Here is a 23,083-nt window from a genome sequence, read left to right on the forward strand (position 1 = left end):
GGCCGGTTTTGATGCCGAAAACTTGGCCTCTGTGCACTGGTGCTGAATCGATTCTTGGAGGCAGAGTTTGGGGTGAAGGAGAAAATAATAGCTTGACTGCTTTGCCAGGCAGAGGGGGACACAGCAGGCTGGCGCCCTCAAAAACTGTGTCCCAACCTGGGAGGATTTGAGTTTTCAGGGTGGGATTCAAGGTTTAAGGGTGGGGTTGCTGATAAGGGCCTGCATGCCTTTCATCCAGTCTCAGGTTCTCCTAATCTTCTCTGGTTCCATTTATCTGCCTCAGGTGGTTTCTTGGCTGCTCTGCTCAGTATCCCCTCCCTTCCCCAACGAGCAACTGTTCGAATCTGCCCTTTGGAACACAGGGAAGGTCACGTAGGCTGAAGTCTGTTTCCTACAAACAAGAAAGAGAGAAAGGTTTCTGTGCTCAGGAGCGCCACAGTTTTGGTTTTCACTGAGTGAGCAGATAGCTTCCAGGAGCAAATGTAGAAAACTTGAGGCTCCAGCAGGTCAGTCTGACTTTCAGCTCCAAAGCTTCAGAAGCCAAGCTATGCTAATGACCCAAGTCCTGAAGGTTTTTGGCTCTGAGTAAAGTTTTTGTGTCAGATGAGATTCTTTTTCTAGAGACTTAGCAGAAGTTTGACTCTGACAAGGAAGAGGGTAGGAGGAAAGAGAAAGAAGAGAAAGATAAGGAGGAAAAACTTGGTCTTTAAGACCAACAGGAAGTTGGGATTGAAATCGAGCACCAGGGCAAAGGGCAAGATATTCACTCTTTTACAAAAAATTTTTAAAAATTATTTATTTATTTGGCTGCACCTGGTTTTAGTTGCAGAAACTGGGATCTATTTCCCTGACCAGGGATCAAACCCAGGCCACCTACATTGGGAGCATGGAGTCTTTCTTAACCACTGGACCACCAGGGAAGTCCCAAGGACATTCACTCTTAGTAGAATGGGAATGAAGGTACTCACATAAACAAATCTTTGTAGGTTGCCAAATGGCAATGTCCCAGCCTACAGGGGAGTTTGCTACCAAAGCCAGAAGTACAGAAATACAATGTTCCTTAAAGAAAGAAACATTTAAATGTTTAAACGTTTAAATACATAGTCTTTTAAAAGAACTGTTTTCTTGCTCTCTAAATTTTAGGCCCAACATCAGACAAAGCCTCCCTTCAGTTCAGTTCAGTTCAGTCGCTCAGTCGTGTCCGACTCTCTGCGACCCCATGAATTACAGCACGCCAGGCCTCCCTGTCCATCACCAACTCCCAGAGTACACTCAAACTCATGTCCACAGAGTCGGTGATGCCATCCAGCCATCTCATTCTCCGTCGTCCCCTTCTCCTCCCACCCCCAACCTTTCCCAGCATCAGAGTCTTTTCCAGTGAGTCAACTCTTCGCATGAGGTGGCCAAAGTATTGCAGTTTCAGCTTTAGCATCAGTCCCTCCAATGAACATCCAGGATTGATCTCCTTTAGAATAGACTGGTTGGATCTCCTTGCAGTATAAGGGACTCTCAAGAGTCTTCTCCAACACCACAGTTCAAAAGCATCGATTCTTCGGCGATCAGCTTTCTTCACAGTCCAACTCTCACATCCATACATGACCACGGGAAAAACCATTGCCTTGACTAGATGGACCTTGGTTGGCAAAGTAATGTCTCTGCTTTTTAATATACTATCAAGGTTGGTCATAACTTTCCTTCCAAGGAGCAAGCGTCTTTTAATTTCATGGCTGCAATCAGCATCTGCAGTGATTTTGGAGCCCAAAAAAATAAAGTCTGACACTGTTTCCACTGTTTTTCCATCCCTTACTCTGACCTAAATTATAGCTCTAGATCTCAGTCATGTCTGATTCTGTGTGACGCCATGGACTGTAGCCTGCCAGGCTCCTCTGTCCTCTGGGGTTCCCCAGCAAGAATACTGGAGTGGTCTGTCATTTCCTACTCCAGGGGGATCTTCCCGACTCAGGGACTGAACTTGGTCTCCTTTGTCTCCTGCACTGGCAGGCAGATTCTTTACCACTGAGCCGCCTGGGAAGCCTAACCGTAGATCTTAGATAAGTCATTAAACTCTCCGATTCTCCATTTTCTCATATTGGTAAAAGAACACCCACCTCGCTGGATTATTGTGAAGAGTAAGTGAAAACACAGCTGAAGTGTTTGGGCATTGTGAAGTGGCCAATAATTGGTAGCCATGATTATCTACTTAGGCCTTTCAATCAGAATTAGACTAGCAGTATTTCACACTACATTTCATTTATCAGTCTAAGAAAGTACTTGATATTACTCAGGGCTTATTTTTTAATTATTTCCTTAAAATTTATAATTGCTTCATTAATGATTTCTAAAGAAATTTTATTAAATCTTAAGGACTTCCCTGGCTGTCCAGTGGTTGGGACTTCGGCTTCCAATGAAGGGGGTATGGGTTTGATCCCTTCTGTGGGAGCTAGGATCTCATGTCCCTTGTAGCCAAATAAACCAAAACAGAAAACAGAAGCAATATTGTAGCAAATTTAGCTAAGACTTTGAAAATGGTCCACATCAAAAATCTTAAAGAGTAAAAGAAAATGATTAGAGGAGGTTACCTGGGACTTGGGAAAAACAGCCCAATTTGACATGTAGTCCTATAGAGGTACCATCACATCTTTTTTATGTTACCTAAATTTCAGGTATAGTGTATAAACAGAGGGTGACAGAGGATGAGATGGTTGAATGGCATCATCAACTCAATGGACTTGAATTTGAGCAAAGTCTGGGAGATAGTGAAGGTCAGGGAAGCCTGGTGTGCTGCAGTCCACGGAGTCACAAAGAGTTGGACAAGACTTAGAGACTGGACAACAATAAAAAGGGAAAAGTAGCCTCTGAAGGAATATGCAAAGCAAACTCATTAAGATGCGTGATTCTGGGGAGAAAAATACTCCTGGTGATTGTGATGTGTGCTCATAAATATTAATTTGAATGAATGGATTTCCAATCCCCTAGACTCCACGGTGGAGAACCTCTGGAAGCAAAGTCAAGTCCTGTTGCCAAGTTGTGCCTTGTTGCCCTCATTTCCAGTTAACTTTATCGTCCCAGAGGGTACACGGCACACTTCAGACCTTTTAAAGAGTTATCAGACAGGAAAAAAAAAAGACTTACTGAACAGATATTTTACTTCCTGGTAGGTCGTTGCCTCTGCAAGGGCTTGTCCTGCCCTTGCCTGGAGCCAGAGTAGCAAAGGTACTCAGGAGTGTTCCCTTTCTTTCCCATAGCCAATCAAAGGGAAGGGAGGGCCCAATATAAATCCAGTCTTGTCTGGAGAAGTTACAGAAGTGAGCTTATTTTTTCTCTTTTCATGGAGACTAACAGGCTAAGTTAGTGTAACTTTGGGTCATCAGTCTCCTCTAAAGACCCCATTGAGGTTTTTGTTCCCCTTTAGAACACTGGTGTCAGAAGTGGGGGATTCTACCTTCTATCCTAGAGAGCTGGTTGGGCTCTGACTCAAAATGCCAATCCTTTCCCTACTGTACTTCCTGCACTGTGCTCAGACTGAACTCCCAGCATTAGTTTGACTCACACTCCACTGTTTCAGTTTGAGAGAACTCACATGACTTTTCCCTCTACTGGCTAGGCTAGCAGCAAATGATGGCCAGGAGTGATTCACAGACATGTGTGATTTTCCCTGGGAACTTCACAAGCGTTAGGAGAGAGGGGGAAATCTGAGACGTACCATACCACGTTCATATCAACTATTAATAAATTAGGGTTTGGAGCTTGGAGATTCTGGAGTTCAGGTTCAAAGGTGTGGCTAGAATTCGAGCCAAGTGTCAATGAAGTTACTCTTATATGAATATTCCAAATGTCACTTCTCCAATCCTTCTCAGAAAACATTAGAAACTATTTGGGTCCCTGGCAATCAATTAGGTAAGGTCTTGGAGCATCAAGATAACAGTTATTGGTGTAATATGACTCCACTTATATAATCCAGCTTGTGAAGTCCGAGACCTTAGAGTTATCAGTAGTCCTTGGTTGTTCAGGCAATCTCACTGCTTCTTAGTGGAGCCAGACGCCTGATTCAATCAGTGCTGAGACTTCTCAAAGCCCCCAAAATTCCACTGGGATGGGGCTTTAAGCCAGCCTCTAATTCTACTCGATGTAGTACAAATCTCCTTTAATTCATTAGGTAGCACTACGCTGTGCTAGGCTCCTGAGGCAGTTGCTCCAAAATATATTTCTGGGCTCCATAGTATATTCTCTGGAACTAAGCTGACATCATTTGAATTAAGACCAGATCCTCATACTGCCCCCACACTGAATGTATTAAGGTCACTAGCATCAAGTTGATACCATCTAGAGTGAGTGGCACCAAGCCCTTTGTGCATTCGATCAGAACCTGACATCCCCTGGGAGACGGCTGGGACTAATCTACCCTGCACTTCATCCCTGTTTTCACTGCCACATTAATGACTGGTCTTCCATTACATCCATAGTCTGAGAGTGTGGTCCTTGGATCAAAATAGCCACACCAGCTGGGAACTTGTAGTGCGAATTCTCAGCTACTCAATCAGAAACTGTGGGAATGGAGCCTGGCAATCTGTGCTTTAACAAGCCCTGCCCCTGATTCTGATGCACTGGAAAGTTTGAGAAAGGCTGCAGTATGCCATCACCCCCATAATCCTCCCTATTTCCTTGTTCCTGTATTGGTTCCCCACTGCTCTAATACACACCTCCCCACCCCAGCTCTTCAATGTGCCTCTGGAGCACCTGCCCTATGATCAGAAAATCCCCCTGTAGCTACTACAGGTTCTGGGAATGTTCTCCATATCTCCTGGCATCAGTTGAAACCTGCTCCCTTCTAGAGCAGCCCTCTGTGATGGTGGATCAAACTCATATCTGTTCACCCTGGGACAGGCCCTTGTCCTTCTTCTCCCATCACCATCTCTAGGCCATTACTTCTACCCCATCCTCTTGTAAAATCTCCTATTCCTTTGAGGTTCATGCCCTGTCATTAATCCACCCTTCCCCTCCTCATCATTCAAGTCTTTTGTACCAGGTTCATCCTGAGCCACTTCAAAGTCCATAGTGATGGCTAACACCCAAGCCCCTCAATTTCTTGACCGTCTTATCTCCAATGACCTTCTCCTTTGTCCTCTACTATTGACTTCCACGGTTATACTGAGAACCTTTGTACTTTGAAATTGCTTTCCCTCTCAAATGACAAATATAAGCATCCCATTCCCCAACCACAGATTCTTGTGCTACAGTTTGCTTGGTCAGGTGTTTCCATTATGATCAGTTTCCAACCTCTTTGGGATACCTCAGCCCAAAAGCTCCCCTTTAACTCTCTTTATGTTGTCAACTCCTTGGTTCCTTACCCGACGTTGATCAGATGGTCTATCACTGCAATTAGTCTCTTGCAATTATCTTCATTTGCTTTGTTTTTCTGATCTTTTATCACTACTCTGGTCAAACCCAACATGGTTGACATCAACCATCAATACATCACATATTGAATAAGCATCCACTTTGTGACAGGTGCTTTTATAGACACTGAAGATGCAAAATGAACAAGACAGATCATGGCAAGAACCACCAAAGAAGTGGCTTTTGAGCAGAGAATTGCAGTGAGGTGAGAACCATGGTATGGGAGGACATTCTCAAGAAGACCAAGAGCAAAGACCTTGCAGTGGGAGTGTGCTTTGCCTGTAAGAAGAACAAGAGGACTGGTTGCCTGGAATGCAGAGAAGAGTAGAAGATGAGGTTGGAAAGACATCCGGAGGCCACATCATGAAGGCATTACAGACCCAAATGAGGACTTGGGACTTGGTTTGTCCAAAGAAGCCACTGAAAAGTTTTAAGCAGCTGATCGAAATAGTCTGACTTTTCTTTGAAAAAAAAATACTGTGTAGAAAATATACTGTGGGGAAAGCATGGATGTAGCTGGGACATAGTGATGGGAATGTCACTGTGGTCCACCCCCAGTTGGGAGATTAAGGTATTCAATTGTGGAGGTAACTGTTGAGGCAGTCCCAGCGTGTGTTGGAAAAGAATTTCCAGACACAGGGCATTTCAGAAGGGAATGAGTTAATTAAGAACAAAGAGCAGAGATAATGTGGGCACTGCGAGTGCAGTGGGCCGACCTCCTGACAGACCAGGGAGAGTCGACCATCTTTGTGAGTTAAAAGTCAATTTTTATAGCCTCAAGACAAAGAAAATTCCTGCCTCAAGGTTGGCATTAGGTGATTGGTTGGGGCACTCTAGGGTGTTTACTGGAGTGGGCATCTTTGCCTAATTGGGAGTCAGGAAGCTTTTTAGTGATTATCAGAGGGCTTTTGGCAACATTTACAAAGAAGTTCAGTCAGCGTTGGAGCTGTCCTTGGTTCTGGACTCCTCTTCTGTGGCCTTGGTGCAAGGCCTCACACCTGTGGCCTGGGGCAGGACTCAACAGGACCCATGTGCTTTCTCCGTACTTCTCTCTGAAAGTGCAGGCCCTGAACTAGCATCATCCACATCCCCTGGAAATTTAGAAAGCAAATTCCTAAAGCATCCCCAACTCATTTACCTACATTTATTAAATTTCTGATCTCTTACCTGTCCCTTCATTCTCAGCAATTCCCCCTCACTTTCTGCTTCATGGCGGGGAGGGGGTGTGATAAAAGAATCTATCATGCAAAAATTCCTTCAATTTGTGGCTGCTGAGTGGGTTGCCATTTCCTTCTCCAATGCATGAAAGTGAAAACTGAAGTTGCTCAGTCATGTCCAACCCTTAGCGACCCCATGGACTGCAGCCTACCAGGCTCCTCCATCCATGGGATTTTCCAGGCAAGAGAACTGGAGTGGGTTGCCATTGCCTTCTCCCAATTTGTGGCTACCATATCTATAAAATTATTTCCTTCTATTCATACTAAATAGATATCCCTCCTTCTAACTGTAGCCTTTCCTTCTGTGAATGGCATTCTGCCAGAATTATAAAAGTAAATAATAAATAATCTCTCCCACTTCGACCACCAGCCACTAGTCTATCTCAAAGCCAAATATCTTAGAACATGTACTCTCTCTATCCTACAGTCACCTTATTTTTAAAATAATTTATTTTTGGCTGCCCTGGGTCTTCATTGCTGCACATGGGCTTTCTCTTAGTTGCAGCAAGTGGGACTACTCTCTAGTGCATGGGCTTCTGATTACAGTGTACCTTACGTTCCTAACCTGCTTGAACCTGGCTTTGATTCCCACCATTCTTCTGAAAGATCTCTCACCAGGGTCCACAATGATCTCTTGCTGCTAAAACAACAGAGAGCATTCAGCCTTGTCCCGCCAGTATGCCTGTACTTCAGATTAAATTATTGGAACAATTTTGTATCAGTTTTGTAAAGAGCTGCCACCCCAGCTCCACCCCAATACTTCCACTCTTCTCACTCGGATGCTTCCCCTTAGTTATCATCATCTAATAACTAAGAGGTTAATGCCAGGACCAGAAAGGGTCTCCTTATCCAGCTCCTGTGTCAGGCTAATATACATTCTCCTTGGTTTGTGCCCAGCCACACCAGTTGTTAAACATATGAAAAAAAAAAAACAAAACTCATCCAGGTTAAAATCAACACGTATTTCAGACTCCATCTTCACTGTTTAGAATTATTTAGCACAATCAACTGTTTAAAACAGTCTCTTCCTTTGATTTCTGTGATGCTACATTCTCCTGGTTTTCTTCCTGTACCTCTCAGTTTCCTATTTTGACTTTCCTTGTTGACATCACCTTTATTTATTTTTATTGGAGTACAGTTGCTTTACAGTGCTGAGTCAGTTTGTGCTGTATGGTAAAGTGAATCAGCCATATGGTATATGTATGTTAGTCATTCAATCATGTCTGACCAACTCTTTTCAACCCCATGGACTGTAGCCCGCCATTCTTCTCTGTCCATGGAATTCTCCAGGCAAGAATACTGGAGTGGGTAGCAATTTCCTTCTCCAGGGAATCTTTCTGACCCAGGGATTGAACACAGGTCTCCTGCATTGTTGGCAGATTCTTTACTGTCCGAGCCACCAGGGAAGCCCACATGTATGTATGTATCCCCTCTTTTGGGGACTTTCTTCCCATTTAGTTCACCATAGAGAACTGAGTAGAGTTCCCTATGCCATACAGTAGGCTCTCATTATTTATTTTATACAGAGTAGTGTATATATGTCAACCCAACCACCCAATTCATCCCATCCCCCTTCCCCTTTGGTGTCCATATGTTTTTTCTCTACTTATGTGTCTCTATTTCTGCTTTGCAAATAAGATCATCTATACCATTTTTCTAGATTCCACATATATGCATTAACATTTAATATTTTTTTCTTTCTGACTCACTTCATTCTGTATGACAATCTCCAGGTCTATCCACATCTCTGCAAATGACACAGTTTTATTCCTTTTTATGGCTGAGTATTTTTTTGGGCTCCAAAATCACTGCAGATGGTGATTGCAGCCATGAAATTAAAAGACACTTACTCCTTGGAAGGAAAGTTATGACCAACCTAGACAGCATATTAGAAAAACACCAATACAATATACTAATGCATATATATGGAATTTAGAAAGATGCAAATGATAACCCTGTATATGAGACAGCAAAAGAGACACAGATGTATAGAACATTCTTTGGGACTCTGTGGGAGAAGGTGAGGGTGGGATGGTTTGGGAGAATGGCATTGAAACATATATATTATCATATGTGAAATGAATCACCAGTTCAGGGTCGATGCATGTTACAGGATGCTCGGGGCTGGTATGCGGGGATGACCCAGAGGGAGGATAAGGGGAGGAGGGAGGTGGGAGGGGGGTTCGGGAGGGGGAACTCATGTACACCCAGGGCGGATTCATGTCAATGTATGGCAAAACCAACCAATATAATACTGTAAAATAATTAGCCTCCAATAAAAATAAAAATTTTTAAAAAATAAATAAAAAGCAGAGACATTACTTTGCCAACAAAGGTCTGTCTAGTCAAGGCTATGGTTTTTCCAGTGGTCATGTATGGATGTGAGAGTTGGACTGTGAAGAAAGTTGATCGCCGAAGAATTGATGCTTTTGAACTGTGGTGTTGGAGAAGACTCTTGAGAGTCCCTTGGACTGCAAGGAGATCCAACCAGTCCATTCTAAATGAGGTCAGTCCTGGGTGTTCATTGGAAGGACTGCTGCTAAAGCTGAAACTCCAATACTTTGGCCACCTCATGAGAAGAGCTGACTCACTGGAAAAGACTCTGATGCTGGGAAGGATTGGGGGTGGGAGGAGAAGGGAACGACAGAGGATGAGATGGCTGGATGACATCACCAACTCGATGGACATGAGTTTGAGTGAACTCCGGGAGTTGGTGATGGACAAGGAGGCTGGCGTGCTGCGATTCGTTGGGTCACAAAGGGTCAGACACGACTGAGCGACTGAACTGAACTGAATATTCCATTGTATATGTGTACTACAACTTCTTTATCCATTCCTCTGTTGATAGAAATTTAGTTGCTTTCATGTCCTGGCAATTGTAAATAGTGCTTCAGTGAGCGTTGGAGGGCATGAATCTTCTTGAATTATGGTTTTCTCCAGGTATATGCCCAGGAATGGGATTACTGGGTCACACAGTAGTTCAGTTTTTAGTTTTCAGAAAAACGTCAATACCGTTCTCCATATTAGCTATATCAGTTTACATTCCCGCCAACAGTGTAACAGAGTTCCCTTTTCTCCACACCCTCTCCAGCATTTACTGTTTGTAGATTTTTGATGATGGCCATCCTGACTGAATGCAATTTCTCAAAAGATATGTTTGTCATTCTGATCATTCAGGTCTCCTTTATTCTAATGATAATATCCACATGAATGGGCAATTTCACAACGATTTAACCTTCCTTTTTCTCTCATGCAGTGGCAGGCTGTGGAGTCATCAAGCTTTAAGGAATAGAAGAATAATATTGACTTTGTCTTACTTCTACAGGTTTACAGTATTTCTGGTGGGAAAGAGCATAGATTGTATTCTTGAGCTGCAAGACATCATCTTTCAATGTTGGTATTGTCCTGGGTTTTCTTCTCTTTCTCAATAGATCTCACTTATTCTTACCTCAGAACTTCAATGAATATCTGTACATGAATGAACCCCACATTAAACATTTAACTAAGACCTTTCCTCCAAGCTCCTGACTTAATTATGTGCTTAGCAAGTCATTTGGTATCTCATAAAACCTACAAATGAAATGTACGAAATTGAACTTTCTGTCTTCTGGTTTCCCATCTGGTCCTGCTGCAGAGATGGTTCTACAGCACCTAGTTGCACAAAGCAGAAACCTAGTGGTCATCTGTGACTTCTCTCTCTCCCTTACCACCCCCTCATATTCCATCAATTACCACATTCTATTTGTTCACCCTCTAAGATACATGGAATATTTATTAAATCCATTCCCCCTTTATCTACTACCAGTCTCTGGTTCAAGCCATGATCACCTCTTGCCTCACTGATTAAAGTGGCCTCTTGTATTCCTACAGCCATATTTGCCTCCCTCCAAATCCATTTTCTATAAAACAGCCAGAGTGATCTTTTAAAAATGCAAATTTGATTAAACCTATCTATCCTGTTTCACTCCCCTGGGGTTCAAAATAAGGTCACATTCCTCTTCATGTTCAAATCAGGTGACTGGGAGCCTTCAACTTGTCTCCCTTGTGTGATAACTTCACATTCCAAAGGTTCAGATTGTCTTAATAAATGGAACTGGAAGACCTGATCATATTCTTTTTTTCAAATTGTATTTATTTATTTATGGCTGTGCTGGATCTTTGATGCTGTGTGCGGGCATTTCTCTAGTTGCAGTGAGCAGGGGCTACTCTAGTTGCAGTGCTTGGGCTTCTCATTGCGGTGGCTTCTCTTGTTGAGGACCATGGGGGTCTAGAGCATGTGGGCTTCAGTAGCTGTGGTGCATGGGTTCAGTAGTTGTGGCTCTCAAGGCTCTAGAGCACAGGGACAGTCATGTTACACAGGCTTAGTTGCTCTGTGGCATGTGGGATCTTCCTGGACCAGGGATCAAATCCATGTCTCCTGCGTTGGCAGGTGGATTCTTTACCACTCAGCCACCAGGAAAGCCCTACTCATATTCTTTTTGACTGCTGTGACTGTCAGTAAAACACCAGACTCCACTGGCCCTCTGTCCTTGTGTAGTCCTTATCTGTTGCTGCATGATCTGCGGTGACCAGGCACAAATGTCCACCAGATAGCCCAAGGTAAGCCTTATTCAGGAAAAGAGAGTATTTTCATGATCTAGGTTCAACAGTAGTTCAGTTCTGGAAATAGGGGAAAATATCTTTCTTTCCAAGTGTTACATTCGTCTATAACAGCACAATGCCATGGTGGGCCTGGGACTCAAGTGTTCAAGCTCTTCCCTCACACAGCTCATTTTGTTCACAAACATGGGTTAGGAGTGCTGGTAGGTGTCAAAAATTGCTTACATTTCCCTGGGGCAAAACATTAATGCCTTTATGAATTCAGTTCAGTTCAGTTTAGTCGCTCAGTATTGTCCAACTCTTTGCGACCCCATGGACTGCAGCACACCAGGCCTCCCTGTCCATCACCAACTCCCGGAGTTTACCCAAACTCATGTCCATTGAATCAGTGATGACATCCAACCATCTCATCCTCTGTCGTCTCCTTCTCCTCCTGCCCTCAATCTTTTCCAGCATCAGGTCTTTTCAAATGAGTCAGTTCTTCGCATTAGGTGGCCAAAATATTGGAGTTTCAGCTTCAACATCAGTCCTTCCAATGACTATCCAGGACTGATTTTTCTTTAGGATGGACTGGTTGGATCTACTTGCAGTCCAAGGGACTCTCAAGAGTCTTCTCCAACACCACAGTTCAAAAGCATCAATTCTACGGCGCTCAGCTGTCTTTACAGTCCAACTCTCACATCCATACATGACTACTGAAAAAAACCACAGCCTTGATTAGACGGACCTTTGTTGGCAAAGTAATGTCTCTGCTTTTTAATATGCTGTCTAGGTTGGTCATAACTTTCCTTCCAAGGAGTAAGCGTCTTTTAATTTCCTGGCTGCAATCAGCATCCACAGTGATTTTGGAGCCCCAAAAAATAAAGTCTGACACTGTTCCCCATCTATTTCCCATGAAGTGGTGGGACCAGATGCCATGATCTTCGTTTTCTGAATGTTAAGCTTCAAGCCAAACTTTTCACTCTCCTCTTTCACTTTCATCAAGAGGCCTTTGAGTTCCTCTTCACTTTCTGCCATAAGGGTGGTGTCATCTGCATATCTGAGGTTATTGATATTTCCCCCAGCAATCTTGATTCAGCTTGTGCTTCTTCCAGACCAGCGTTTCTCATGATGTACTCTACATATAAGTTAAATAAGCAGGGTGACAGTATACAGCCTTGACGTACTCCTTTTCCTATTTGGAACCAGTCTGTTGTTCCATGTCCAGTTCTAACTGTTGCTTTCTGACCTGCATACAGATTTCTCAAGGGGCAGGTCAGGTGGTCTGGTATTCCTATCTCTTTCAGAATTTTTGACAGTTTATTATGATTTATGAATTAGTGTATGCAAATTGATTTGCTCCTGCCCGAGTTTACTCCTGTAACATTTAAGGCCTAAATGCAAAAGGTGTCATCAGAGGCTGGCAGTGTGATGTCCAATGCTAATCAGGATGCACTTGAAGCTAAGGAGTAGTTTAAGTGTCTACTTATTTCTGAGAAGTACTATATAAGTTTAAAGTGTACAGCTTAATGAGTTGGCTTACATACATCATGAAATGATGATTTTAGTGAATAACCATCATCTCATATAGGCACAAAATTAAAGAAATAGCAGACAAATTTCTTTCCTTGTGATGAAGATTCTGAGGATTTACTCTTTCGTGGATAACACACAGAAGTGTTAATTATGTTTATCATATTGTACATTACATCCCTAGTACTTATTTTATAACTGTAAATTTGTACCTTTCGACTGCCTTCAAATAACACCCCCCCCCCCAACTCTCTGCCTCTGGTAATCACAAATTTGATGACTTTTTCTTTTCCTTTTTTTCAGCCATGCTGTGAGGCATGTGGTATCTTAGTTCCCTAACCAGGGATTGAACTCATGTCCCCTGCATTGGGAGCATGGAGTCTTAACCACTGGACCACCAGGGTAATCCCTTTAAGTTTTTTTCTACAAGTTTGTTTTTGAAATATAGTTGACCTACAACACCATACTAATTCTTGTATACAACATAGTGATTTGATATTTCTATACCTTTCAAAGTGATCAACAAGAAACTCATTTTTAACCAAAATGTTCCTGTCACCTTCTAGTTCCTGTCTTTGGTAGGCTGTCTGATGACTACATCACAGGAGAATCCCGGAAGCTATCACTTCTAACTCCTCACATCTAATCAGCCACTAATCCTTCCTTGATGATTCTATCTATGAATATCCTTAGGATTCAGCTCTGACATTGTTTTAGTTCAAGCCTTTATCTATTCTCTTACCTTCTAATCAGTTCCTACAGGTCACATTGTCTCCACTTCCAATCCAGCCTCCATGCTGCATTCACTGATCTTTCTGAAATATGAATGATCCCACCTCTGTTCTCTTTAAAACTTTTTAATTAACATCCAGTGCCTATTGCAAGGATTGGATTCTTAATCTGAGAAGCATGAAGTGAAGTTCAAATGAATGGGCATCAGAGTAATTGTGGATTATACACATATTTTATGTGCGCATTTTCCCAATGAGATGGCCCATTTTAATCAGAACTTCAGGGGAATATATTTCCATAGAAAAGCTAAGACCTACAGTTTGAGCTTAAGTTGTTTAGCTGAGATGAAAAAGTTTTTTCACGACCTGGCCAGTCTTATCATCTGTATCTCCCTCCTGCCATCTCTTACCAGTTCTACTCCAACGATATAAAACTGCTATGATTCCTAAAACGTGCTATACGACTTTATGCCTCCATGTGCTTTTGAGCAAGGGTCCGTCTAGTCAAAGCTATGGTTTTTCTAGTAGTCATGTATGGATGTGAGAGTTGGACTGTAAAGAAAGCTGAGTGCCGTAGAATTGATGCTTTTGAACTTTGGTGTTGGAGAAGACTCTTGAGAGTCCCTTGGACTGCAAGGAGATCCAACCAGTCCATCCAAAAGGAGATCAGCCCTGAGTGTTCATTGGAAGGAATGATGTTGAAGCTGAAACTCCAATAGTTTGGCCACCTGATGCAAAGAGCTGACTCGTTTGAAAAGACTGATGCTGGGAAAGATTGAAGGCAGGAGGAGAAGCAGACAACAGAGGATGAGATGGTTGGATGGCATCACTGACTCAATGGACATGAGTTTGGGTGGACTCTGGGAGTTGGGGATGGACAGGGAGGCCTGGTGTACTTCAGTCCATGGGGTCGCAAAGACCAATGTTGCTCTGAACATTCTTGATCATGTCTTTCAGTTACCATAAATATGCATTTCTATTAGGGATTAGTCAAAAAGTGAAATTTCTCCATTAAAGGGTATGTGACTATCCAGCATTAGAAGACACTGACAAATACTGTTCTAAAATGGTGAGGTCAATGTATACTCCTAATAGTGTATAAGTGTTCCCGTTCCTCTGCATTCTCACCATTATTCATCCATTTCAGTTTCCAAATTTTAACCACTTTAGTGAAAGTGTAGTAGTACCATGAGATATATTACACTTTTGTTTCTTTATATGTCTGTCTACCCATCCCCCCTTTTTTTCTGTCTGTCCTTTTCAATCCTACTTTCCTTGAGGTCATGAGACTATGTCTTATTCAGCATTGTGGGTTAACATGGACGGATTCTGGCACACACAAAGTACTAAGGAAGTGTTTCCTGAGTGACTACACTGTTTTCTGAGAAGTAATAAGGATCTGAGAAGACTTTCAAATGCCAAAATCAAGTTTTTAGGTAACCATCCATCTACCCTGCCTAAGTTTAAGTCAAGTGCTAATCATCATACATGTTTGAGTGTCCATCCACTGCCAGCACTATTCTTCTGGTACTTTCTCAAGGATTCCCTAGCTAGGTACTTTAGAGCATTGGCCAGGAATGTATATACCAGAACTGTGACAGTTTTAAACACAGAGTTAAAAAAGAGCTTGAAATACAATTGTATTTTCCCTGCTTTCTGGCAAAATCTGAGCCAACCAAAGCAATACCCAAAGAAGCAAATCAAACCCACAATGAGATACCACTTCTCACTGAGACACATTCACTAGGATGACTATAATAAAAAAGATGGATGATAGCAAATATTGGCGAGGATTGGAGAAATTGGAAATTTCATACCAGACTGGTGAGAGTGTAAAATAGTGTGGCTGCTTTGGAAATCAGTTTAGTAATCGCTCAGAAAGTTAAAGGTAGAGTTACCAGAAGACCCAGAAATTATATTCTACGTATATATCTAGAGAATTGAAAGTGTGTTCACATAAAAACTTGTATGTGAATGTTCACTGCAGCATTATTCATAATAACCAAAGAGTGGAAGTAAGCCAAATGTGCATCACCTAATGAGTGGTTAAACAAATTGTTATATGTACATACAATGGAAAATCATTCAGCCATTAAAAGGAATGAAATACATGCTACAACATGAATGAATCTTGAAAATATTGTGCTAAGTGAAATAAATGAGACACAAGGCTGCATATTGTATGTGGGCTAAGTCACTTTAGTCATATCCAACTCTTTGTGACCCCATGGACTGTAGCCTGCCAGGCTTCTCTGTCCATGGGGTTTTCCAGGCAAGAATACTGGAGTGGGTTGCCATTTCCTCCTTCAGGGGACCTTCCCAACCCAGGGATCAAACCAGCATCTCTTAGTTCTCCTATATTGGCAGGCAGGTTCTTTACTACTAGCACCACCTGGAAAAGTGAAAGTCGTTCAGTCATGTCCTACTTTGTGACCCCCGTGGGCTATACAGTCCATGGAATTCTCAAAGCCAGAATACTGGAGTGGGTAGCCTTTCCCTTCTCCAGGAGATCTTCCCAACACCGGGATCGAACCCAGGTCTCCCGCATTATAGGCGGATTCTTTACCAGCTGAGCTACCAGGGAAGCCCAGTGCCACCTGCGAAGCCCCACCAATATTTATGGTCCCATCTATATAGAATATCCCGAATAGGCAAATCCATACAAACAGAAATTAGTAGTAGCCAGGGGCTGGAGGAAGGGAAAATGGGGAATGATCACTTATGAGTACATGCTACCTTCAGAGCGATACAAATATGTTAAAATTGGATAATGATGATGATTGCATTACTCTGTGAATACACAAAAAACTACTGTACACTTTTAACAGGGTGAATTTTATGGTGTTTTAATTCACCTCAATAAAGCTATTATACAACACATCAAATTTTTTTGCATATTTTACTTATTTGAATTATTTGTATACACTTCTGTAATTTAAAAAATGTTAAAAAATATATTTATGATTATTTGTATTTTTCCTCATGAAGATATTGCACAAACATATTGTCACATTAACACCTCTCCTTTTTCTCTCATCAACCCAGCCTAGAATCCTAAAGCACTGGTGCCTTTCTTTTGTTGGTGGTTATGTTTTTAATTAACAAATTAATTTTTGGTTGTGCAGGGTCTTTGTTGCAGTACTTGGGCTTATCATTGTGGTGGCTGCTCCTTGTTGCAGAGCACAGCTCCATTGACTTAGCAGTTGTGGCTCATGGGCCCTATAATGCACAGGCTCCAGTAGTTGAGGTGCTGGGCTTCAGTTGCTTTGAGGCATGAGGAATCTTCGCAGAACAGGGATCAAACCTGTGTCTCCTGCATTAGCAGGTGGATTCTTATTCACTGTACCACCAGGAAGTCCTGGTGTCTTTTTTCTTTAGGTGGATGTTAATACTGCATTCATGAAGTGTCACCAGCTCTATCCCAGAATGCCAAGGAATGTGATCTTGCAGTAGGACAGGGTAGTGAGCAGCGGTTTATACAAGAGCAGCCTAGGAAAAGGAGGGACTGGTTCCTTCCCTCAGTGTCCTCTGGAAGAGTGGCTTAATGGAGTTTGACTAATTTGTCCAATATCCCCATCTATTTAAAATTTTTTAAAAAATTATTCTTAAAAGATTTTATTGGAGTATAGTTGATTTATAATGCTGTGTTAGTTTCAGGTATATAGCAAAGCAAATCAGTTATACACATAGCCACTCTTTTTTAGATTCTTTTCCTGCAACATTTATTTTCTTCTCTTCTGGCCTGTTAAAGAGGAAAATACGAAACAAACAGCAGCAGAAACTGTGATATTCTGATATATTAGAATATATATTGTCATCATTGATGACTTTTAAAAATTTCTTCTCCCCTAGTTTTTCTTTGCTCCAATCTTTAAAGAAAAAATTCTGCTAATCCTGTGCTTCTCAAAATGTGGTTTCTAGACCCACATCAGCAGCACTGGAGGACTTGTTAGAAATGAAAATCATGGGCCTGTCCCACAGCTGCACCAGGCTTTTGACACTGTGAGGGTGGGGCCCCATGAGCCCAGTGTTACGAAGTCCTCCCAGTGATTCTGAAGCACAGCCCACGCTGTAGTACCACTAAATCGTGCCTCCCTTTTCTTAGCCAGCAGCTTTTCAGTACAATATACAGTAGTAGCCAGTATAGATTTGCTGAGTCACCTCCCTTTCCCTTAACCCTGAGCAGTCCATTCACCACTCTGGATTCTCTCCAGCGAATGTTTCCTCAACATTTTCTCTCCAATCTTGGAATCCGATTGCTCCTTTCTGAACAGAATTTGCAGTGCTTTTCATTGTTTCTGGGGATTGCCAACAATGCCCTACTTAAGAGATCCTCACAGCACTTCCTGGCAAGAGAGATAAGAGGATGTCATGAAAAGAGGTATTTTTGTTTGAATGTTTATGGAACGTTATGAAACATCTTTTTTGTGGAAATAAGCGCCCCACTTCAATTCACAAACTTGAATGTGCAAAGGGGAATTTGATTTTTAAAATACATATCCCTAACTCTCAGATTCTGGGATGTAGATATACTATCTGGGGTGGAGTCCAGTTGTCTTCATGCTCACATGAAGTGACCCTGGTGATTCTGAAGGTGGTGGGCCTTGCTCCCTTTGAGAAACACCGCACAAAGCAGGAGATTTAGGGTGGGGTTGGGGCTTCCAGAACTCTCCCCTTTGCAAAGTTGACACTCACTGGAAAATTCTACAGTTAAAAAAAAAGTAACACAGGACCTACACCTTATCAGGACCTTTTTCATATCTTTAATTTAGTGACTTAATGTTTAGGAAATCTTTTAGTCAAGTTCTTCGACTCTCAAGATTAAAAAAAAGAAAAGTTATTAGCACCTGAAAGGTAAACCATTAATGTAGCAGCTGTTTTTTTTTACATGTGAAAGTTATTCTTGAATACTACATATCCTGACCAGTTGTAGAAACTATCCTGAATAAAGTACCTTTATTCTATACTTATATTCTTAGTAACTTTGAGACATAGAAAGTTATATTCCTTCTAAAGTGTGTGGGGCAGTTGTCACCGTGAAGGAAATTCTTTTTCTTAGATTATTGCTCAAAGTGGATCGTGTATATCAGTATTAGTGGGTGAAATGAATATAGCATGAAAGAGACCTTGATTATGCATCAATTGCCAGGATTCAAGGTGATTATCTGTTCCCAGTTTACTGTTACATACTTTCACATTTCTAAGGAATTTTTTCTGCCAATGTCATCTCAATATTTTTACTTGTAAAGCACTGGAAAAATGACTGCATTTTTAGTCTCATAAAATAGAACAGAGTTGCCAACCTCCCCATTATTGGCATTTGGACTTTGATAACACTGCGGGATATTTAGAAGCATTTAGGGTGGAGGTTGGGCTCTCTCAGTGGCACCTCCGCCTCAAGCTGTGACAACTTATACTCCAGACATTGCCAAATATCTTTCCGTTCCGTTCAGTCGCTCAGTCGTGTCCGACTCTTTGCGACCCCGTGGACTGTAGCCTACCAGGCTTCTCCGTCCATGGGATTCTCCAGGCAAGAATACTGGAGTGGGTTACCATTTCCTTCTCCAGGGATCTTCCCGACCCAGGGATCGAACCCGGGTCTCCCGCATTGGAGGCAGACGCTTTAACCTCTGAGCCACCAGGGAAGCCCAATATCTTTAGGGAGGCGATATCACAAGTTGACAACCACTGAAATAGAAACATCAAGTTAAAAGAATGTACAGTTCATTAAGTATCCATATAGAACATTTTAATGCCTGTGGTCAAAGTATTTTTGCTTTTATGTTGAAAATAGTGCGTTGCTTCTAGGAGTGTTCAATAAGAAACACCACTATTTTGTGAAATCTGAAAACTATTCCGGATTGTATCTCTGTTAAACAAGAAGCTTATTTTGAAGCATGACATTACAATTAAGAAAAAACGGACATCAGAAAATGTAAGTGGAAGAGATTATCACAATAGAACAGGGAAAAGAGCAGTATGGACCAGTGATAGCAATGTTGCAGGGATACAATGACATACTAGTCTGTTCCGTTCCGTCGCTCAGTCCTGTCCGACTCTTTGCGACCCCGTGGACTGTATAGCCTACCAGGCTTCTCCGTCCATGGGATTCTCCAGGCAAGAATACCAGAGTGGGTTACCGTTTCCTTCTCCAGGGGATCTTCCCGACCCAGGAATCGAACCCGGGTCTCCTGAATTGGAGGCAGACGCTTTAACCTTTGAGCCACCAGACATACTAGTTCAGTTCACTTCAGTTCAGTCGCTCAGTCGTGTCCGACTCTCTGCGACCCCATGAATCACAGCACGCCAGGCCTCCCTGTCCATCACCAACCCCCGGAGTGCACTCAAACTCATGTCCACAGAGTCGGTGATGCCATCCAGCCATCTCATTCTCTGTTGTCCCCTTCTCCTCCCGCCCCCAACCTTTCCCAGCATCAGAGTCTTTTCCAGTGAGTCAACTCGTCGCATGAGGTGGCCAAAGTATTGTAGTTTCAGCTTTAGCATCAGTCTCTCCAATGAACATCCAGGATTGATCTCCTTTAGAATGGACTGGTTGGATCTCCCTGCAGTATAAGGGACTCTCAAGAGTCTTCTCCAACACCACAGTTCAAAAGCATTGATTCTTCGGCGATCAGCCTTCTTCACAGTCCAACTCTCACATCCATACATGACCACGGGAAAAACCATTGCCTTGACTAGACGGACCTTGGTTGGCAAAGTAATGTCTCTGCTTTTTAATATACTATCAAGGTTGGTCATAACTTTCCTTCCAAGGAGCAAGCGTCTTTTAATTTCATGGCTGCAATCAGCATCTGCAGTGATTTTGGAGCCCCAAAAAACAAAGTCTGACACTGTTTCCACTGTTTTTCCATCTATTTCCCATGAAGTGATGGGACCAGATGCCATGATCTTTGTGATACTTATTGACAAAATGTTTGTGCCAGGCATGTTATTGCTTCTGCAGATACACAGATGAAAAACAATGTTTTCTTCCATTGAAAAGCTTAGAGTTCAGGGACACAGACAAATTATATCATAATAAAAAAAGAATGTACTGGAAAAATTATAGAAATGTCTACTGCTGACTTGTAATAAAATGACTGAAAAATAAGAATCCTAGCTGTGTGAGCAGGGTGGTTCACACTTGGCCAGGCTTCTGTCAACTTGACACAGAAAATCAGTTAAAATAATTCAGAAAAAAGTTCTCTTCTGCAACAAATAAAGTTGAAACATTAGCTTATTGGGTGATGTGAGCTGAAGCAGCTGAACTATTTTGCCAAAATGATCAGGCTAAGTGGTTCAATTATTCACTTCAATAGACTGTGGAGATGTCAGAGTGGTATTGCCTAATGAATTAAACAAATGAACTTCAACTTGGGAGATTTGTGTTTTTAAAACATATTAAAATTGGGTATAACTTTAATACCAGGGTTTTTGGAAAAAGTATTTTCCATTTATAGACATATTCTGCTCTCCCACTGGCTTACTGGGAAAACCCTTTAATTTTCTTATTTTTTCAGTGATACTATAACTCCAAGTACCACGTGGCTCTTCAGCAGAAGAAAAGGCAAAAAGAAAGTATTAGAAATTCATATATATGTAACTTTAGTTGCCTTTTTGTCAGGTGGGATATAGACAGATTTGGTTTGCTGGGATGGTGGCTTTGGGCTGAGCAGAGGTTAAAGATACTGCTTTGTCTTAAATTCGTTGGTCTTTCTGGACCTGCTGACCTGAATAAACAACTACAAGAATGTCAGAAAACCAAGGACATGTGACCAGGATAACACTGTTGGAAGTGAGAACACAATAGCTATGTATGTCTACCAAGTATTTCTGGTTCACTTGGTTTCCTTTTAGGCATCTGATAGGATAGCATCTCTTGGTTGGATGGGGTCATGTGATTCTTCTTAGCTAACGAGGTGTGAGCACACAGGACACAAGTCTACTCTGGAGTATCCGACTACTTGAGAAACACTCAAGCTCTTTCTCCTCGTGGCATATAATTAGCAACACTTGAGACATGGTTTCTCCATCAACTTGAATCTGAGTGCTGTGAGCAGAGCCCTCTGCTGAACCATGATGGGTATGTGTCATTTGTTTTAAGCCAGAGTTTGGCAAAGTTCTTCTGTAAAGGATGAGACAGTATTTCAGGTTTTGCATGTCATAATGTCTCTATCACTATTCCTCTACTCTGCTGTTCTGTGGCATGAGAGGCCATAAAAAAATATGAACAAGAATGGATGTGGCTGTGTCTCCCACCTCCCCAAACTATTTACAAAAGCAGACAGAGGGCCACTTGGTTCAGGGACTATAGTCTGCAGATACCTATTTTAAGTCACAGCTTTCAGGACTGTTACTGCAGCATAATAACCTAGCCTATCATGATATCCTGTGGGCTTTGATGAATCCCCAAATGAGAGTCTTTATCCCATGTTTTCATCTATCCTCCCTTTCAACAATCCACTTTCTCTTTTCTTGAAGCCTAATTTAACTGACCAGTCTCTTCATGTTTCAGTAACTGCTATTTCATAATGTGCCAAAGAAAGGCAGAAAAGGCCTTTCCTTCTTAACACCTAATCGCAAGACCCCTTCAGCTCAAACCTGAATCACCAAAGGTCTCCAAGTCACTGGTTCTCATATTTTAGCAGGTATCAGAATCACCCAGAGGGCACAGATTGCTGGGTTTTACCTTAAGTTTTTGATTTTATAGCTTTGGGAATAATTGGTCTAGTAGTTCATGTCTGATCTTCAAGACAATGATCAAGTTCTAATAAAGCAGTAAAAAACTTAGATTTCACTGGGCATACAAATTGGCTGAGAAGCTTGTTAAAATGCAGATTACCTCAGCAGATTTGGGGTGGGGCCTGAGATTTTGATAATGATAGTGGTCAGGCTGAGGACACTAATTGCTGCAAGAAGCTAAAAAGATTCTAATCTTCCTTTCTAGCCCTTAGCATAGTGTTTAGATTAGACCCAAGCACAGTTTGTGCTTAAGTCTTGAATAACCTCAGGTCAACTTTGACTTCACTCACACCTAAATCCTTTTGGTTCTGCTATCAGTGTATTTATAAAGCATCCAACCACTTGTCACCACCTTTACTGTAACACCCTGACCTTGGCCACCACCATCTCTGGGCTGGATTATTTCAACAGCCTCTTAATTGGGCTTCCAGCCTCCACTCTTGCTCCACCCTCCCTCTCACTTCTCCCATTTACTGTAAATTCTTTATATAGCAGAGCAAGAGGGTTTCTTTAAAACCCAGGTTGATTAGGTTACTCCCCTTTAAGACTATGCACACAGTGACTCCCCATTTCATTCAGCAAAAGCCAAAGTGCTTCAGTGATCTATTGGGCTTTACCTGCTGGCTCTCTTCTGTATCTTCAACCTCATCTCCTACTCTGCTCTTGCCACTCTGGCCTCCTTGCTGTTCCTCGAACCCATGAAGCACACTCCCATCTCAGATCCTGGCATATGGCTTTCCCTCTACGTGGAAAATTCTTCCTCCAAGATGAGTGAGTGACCTTTTTCCTTCAGTCTTGGCTCAAATGTCACTAACGCTTTTCCTGACCAGCTTTTTTTCCCTCTACCTCTTCACTCTTATATTTACTTATCTTCTCCCGACTTAG

The sequence above is a fragment of the Moschus berezovskii genome, chromosome 14 (assembly GCF_049115385.1).
Source record: "Moschus berezovskii isolate FMDL1 chromosome 14, NW_MosBer_1.0, whole genome shotgun sequence".
NCBI lineage: Eukaryota > Metazoa > Chordata > Mammalia > Artiodactyla > Moschidae > Moschus > Moschus berezovskii.